The sequence below is a fragment of the Octodon degus genome, unplaced genomic scaffold (genome assembly GCF_000260255.1).
Source record: "Octodon degus isolate 3935 unplaced genomic scaffold, OctDeg1.0 scaffold00022, whole genome shotgun sequence".
Classification (NCBI taxonomy): domain Eukaryota; kingdom Metazoa; phylum Chordata; class Mammalia; order Rodentia; family Octodontidae; genus Octodon; species Octodon degus.
The window spans coordinates 10680123-10685177 of record NW_004524598.1 but is presented as its reverse complement, the minus strand read 5'-3'; positions in this window follow the sequence as shown (position 1 = coordinate 10685177).

Below are 5055 nucleotides of genomic sequence, written 5' to 3'. Positions count from 1 at the left end.
AACAAAGAAAAAGAAACCTTTCCCCAAAAAACAGAACAACAACAACAACAACAAGTCCAGTTCATGTTTTGTCTCTGCTGTCAATGATACACAATGTGTGGAGATATAGTCCAAATCCAATTGATTTATCCCAACAACAGAAGTAGCTTTACAGCAGGGTGGTGGATAATTTCAGTGAGATTGCTCCTTTATTTCCTCTGAGGTTCAGGCTGGTTTCTGTCTGTAAGGCTGGAACCAGAATTGCTCAGCCTGCAGCACTCAGCACAGGCTTGAATTCAGCTAGGAGCTGCTAGATGGAGCCAGCAGTTGTTCTGAGTTCTGAGCTCAGTTGACCCCTCTCTAAAATGGCTCCTAGCTAAATGTCTTCTCTGCAGGATGACCAAGTCCATGCCACACTCGCCATGCAGTGAGGCCCACAGCATCTACTGTTGTTGCACTGATGTGTTTTTCAGTGGAGGCCTCTGGGGTTACTAGCAGTCAATGTGTCTGCAGGTTTGAACTACACCTCCCACACAATGAGTTCTGACACACTCGGAAGGCACCACACACCAACTCCTTCTTCATTGAGGTGTGTCTCTTCAATCTCTCCATAGCTTTCAATTCTTGCTGTAGATCCTTCCTGAGTGCAGGGGACCCTCTTTTCTATTTCTTTTCCTGGCATTGCTATAGTCCAGTATCTGGACACCAAATATTGGAGAAGCTCTCTGATACTTATCATTCCTCCATATTCCCAGTTGTTATTAATTGATCTACCTCTTTGTGAAAGTGAGGTGTTGTGGTCAACCATTATGGTTATACTGATATTTATTTGATTTTCATGTCTTACAGTATTTCTTTTATGAAGTCAGGTACTCTAATATTTGGTTCATATATGTGCAAGTATTTTCTTTTCTTGTATTGCTTCCTTAAGTAGTATATAATTCAGACCTTCATTGCTTCTTCTGCTCAGTTTTAGCGTCGTTTACCTTGTCTGAGAGTAAAGTTTGTATCCCTGTTTTGGTTCCTGGACCCTAGTATATCAAATATTTTTTAATTTTTAATTTATAAGAATCATAGTTTATGAATATCTTCTGTATTAGATGAGTTTCTTGAATACAATAGACTGTTGAATTTTTTTTAAATCTAGTCTTTCAATTTTTATTTTCTAACAGGAAAAAAAAAGACCATTAAAATTGACTGTCATTACTAAAAGGTATTTATTCGTGATATTTCATTCTTTCTCTGTTGATGCCTTTATTTTTTAAAAATCTATTTCAATTGCTTGATGTATTCATTTGTTATGAATTTTGGGATTTATTGTTCTTTGTCTCTGTCTAAAGATATCTTAACATGTTTTCTTGAGTGCAGGGTTGGTGTTCATTTATCTGTCAAGTTGTTTCTCATGAGATGCCCTTATTTCTCCATATAGTTTGAAGGAAAAATTTGCAGGTTATCTGGGTTTTATGTTGTTTGTTTAAAGGGCTTGCAATCTTTTCTCCCAGTTCTTCTGACTTTTAAAGAATATGTTGAGAAACCTGCCGCAATACTAATTTACACTTATATGTGATTTTTTTTCACTTTTCTCTGAGAGTTTTTGAGATTGTGTCTTTTGGTTGGGCATCTAGAATTTCCAAAAGATAAGGAGCTTCTTTGTTTTCTCTGCAGTTGTTTTGTTTGGTAAATTTCACTTACCTGTATGTTCAAGTCTTTCTTCATACTTGGGAGATTTTCTGTTGCTATTTCTATAAAGAGACATTTTATTCCATGTGGGATATATTCTAGTTTCTCTCTAACTCCAATTAGCCTTAAGCTGGTCTTTAGAGTCATCTAGTAGCTGCTGGATAAACTTTTCTTATTTTCATATTGTTTTTAAGGCTTCTCTCAGTAATTCATGAATATCATTTTGTCCTTGATTTCCAAAATGCTGTCTTTATATGGATCATTTCTGCAATTTCTAAATTCCATACAATTTTGATTTTTGATAATATTTTCTGATATATTTTGTGGCACCTATATCTTTGGTAACTATGTCATTCATATTTTCAACCTTTTTGTTTGGACTTCTAATTTAATTTAATTTTATTTTGAAGAGTAAGAACAGAAGCAAAAACAAATACAAAAGACAGAAACAGGGTAATACACAACAATATATATATTACAGATTTTCAAAACAGGAATAGCTAATTAACAATGGTTGTTATATTATCCATTTTTAGTGTCAAATCTGTTGCTCAGATTAACAGATATGGTTATGCAAGATTTGACAAATAATTGAATATTAACACTTGCTTTCAAGAAATCATAATTTTTTCCGTCTTTTTAAACAAATAATTTATTCATAGAGTATAATAATTGATAAAACATTAGAAGCAGTACACATTTAGAAGACCAACATGAGAGGTATTCAAGCATGGTTTTCTACTGTACATTGCTGTCCTTGATGTAGCTGATCAATTGCAGATATCAGCATACAGAGTTAGTCAAGGTGAAAATTCTAAACATTAAGTACTACTGATAGAAATCATTAGTACAATCATCTCAGTTATCCTGTATATATATTTGCATGATATGCTCACTTCCTCTTCCTCTTTTGTTCTTTCTCTCATCTTTGCTGCTTAATCCTTAAGTTCAGTTTCTTTCCAATTTGCTATATCTATTATACTTTTCAGATTTTATTTATTCTTTCAGGTTCTTACACTAGGGAAGCAACATGATATTTACACATGTGTGTCTGATATATTTCACTTTGAGTATAGCTTCTAGTTGTATACACTTACCTAAAAAGGATTCAAGTTTGTCTTTGTTTAGAACTGCTAAAAATACCACATTTTTCATCCATTCTTTAAATTATGGACATTTTGGTTGTTTGCAAGATTTGGCTATCACAAATTGTGCTGCTATAAACATGGATGCACATATATCGTGGTATTATGTTTTAAGTTCTTTCGGGAAAATACTCAGAACGGGAATAGCTGGATTGAAGGTGATTTCTGGTCTTAGTTTTTTGAGGATTTCCACACTGATTTCCATTGTGGTTTTACCAGTCTATATTCCCACCAGTGATGGAGAAGGGTTGCTTTTTGTTTTCTTTTTTGGCAGAACTGGGGATCGAACTCAGGCCCTTGCGTTTGCCAGGGAAGCACTTATTCTACTGAGTCATCACCCCAGCCCCTTGTATTTTTTTTTTTGGGGGGGTTGTTTTTTCCCACAACCTCTCCAGCATTTGTTATCAGTTGATTTCTTCATGATAGCCATTCTTTCTGGGGTGAGATGGTATCTCAATGTTGTTTTAATTTGTATTTCTCGAATGGCCAGTGCTGTGAAATATTTTTTCATGTATCTATTTTCCACTTGTAATTCTTCCTGAGAAGTGTGTGTTCATCTCAGAAGCCCATTTTTAGACTGGGTCTTTAACTTTTTAGAGCCAAATTTTTTGAGTTATTTATATAATTTAGACAGTTCTTTGTCTGAGTGATTGTTGGTTATGATTTTTTCCCAGTTTGTGGGGTGTCTTTTCACTGTGTTGGTGATTTCTCTGGACATGCAGAAACTTCTCAAGATGAAATCCCCAGAGTATTTCCCATGCAGTTTGGTTTTTGTTCATTAACTATCTGCCTACTCCTATGTCTTCAAGATTTCCACATAGTTTCTCTTCAAGGAGATTTAGTGTTTCTGTTTTAATGTTTATATCTTTAATCCATTTTGACTTCAGTTTAGTGCATGGTGATAGAACCGGGTCTAGTTTTAGTTTCTGGCATGTGGAGAGGCAGTTTTTCCAGCACCATTTGTTAAAGAGGCTATCTTTCTTCCAGTAAACATGTCTGGCCCCTTTGTCAAAGATAAGATGGCTGAGTGTGTTTGTAATTATATTTGCATCTTCTATTATGGTCCATTGATCCTCAGGTCTGTTTTTCTGCAAGTACCATGCTGATTTTTTCAAAGTAGCTTTGTAATACAGTTTCAAGTCAGTGAATGTAATGCGTCCTGCCTTGCATTTGTTGCTCAAAATTGCCTTTGCTATTCTAGGTCTTTGCTGTCCAAATAAATTTTAAGAATTTTTTTCTAGATCTGTGACATATAATGATGGTGTATTGATAGAGATTGCATTAAATCTGTATAACAATTTTAGAAGTATGGCCATTTTCACAATGTTGTTTTTTCTTATGCAAGAGCAAGGAATATATTTCCATCTTGTTAAATCCTCTTCAATCTCTATTTTTAGAGGGTTGTAGTTTTGTTTTCTTGTACATATTTAAGCAAGATCTAGGAACTAGCATGTAGTCTATTTTAGAAAATGGCCCATATAGAGCTGAAAAGAATGTGTATTCAGATGTTGCTGAGTAGAACACTCTGGATATGTCCACTAAATCCATTTGTTCAAAGATTTGGTTCAGTTCTGCTTCTTCTTTGCCTATTTTTTGTGTGCTTGACATATATTTTTGAGATAAGGGAGTGTGTAGACTGTGATATTAGTTATTAGATTTTTTCATGTCCTCTAATGTTTGTCTTATATAGTTGGACACTGCCATATTTATTGCATACATATCTTGGACTGTTATGTCTTCCTTTTGAAATGTTTCCCTATCCAGTATATAGTGACCTTCATCTTATTTGATCATTCTTGGTTTGAAGCTCAGATAGGCTGCTGCCGATCAGTTACCCCTGCTTTTTTCTGAGGTCTTGGAGCATGTAGTATTCTTATCTATTCTTTGATTTTCAGTGTATGAATTTCTTTTTTTAAAATTTAATTTAATGAACTAATTTATTTATTTTTTTCAAATTGGTAGGACAGTTTCAATAAGCAACACATTGCATACATTCTTCCTAGTGGTTAATTGCTGTACAAGATGTGGACATGATATCCTATTTACAAACACCATCAGAACAAATTATTCTATTCATTAAGAGAATGTAACTATATATCTATCCTAACCACTTTGAATATACAGAGAGAAAATGGACATTCATCTGTATCCCCTTTCTTTTGTTAAGTTCCATTATTTGAATATTATAGGTGTGCAAACTCAGCAAAATATTCTAAAAGAGTCCAGTAGCCCATAATAGTATTGGGTCTTC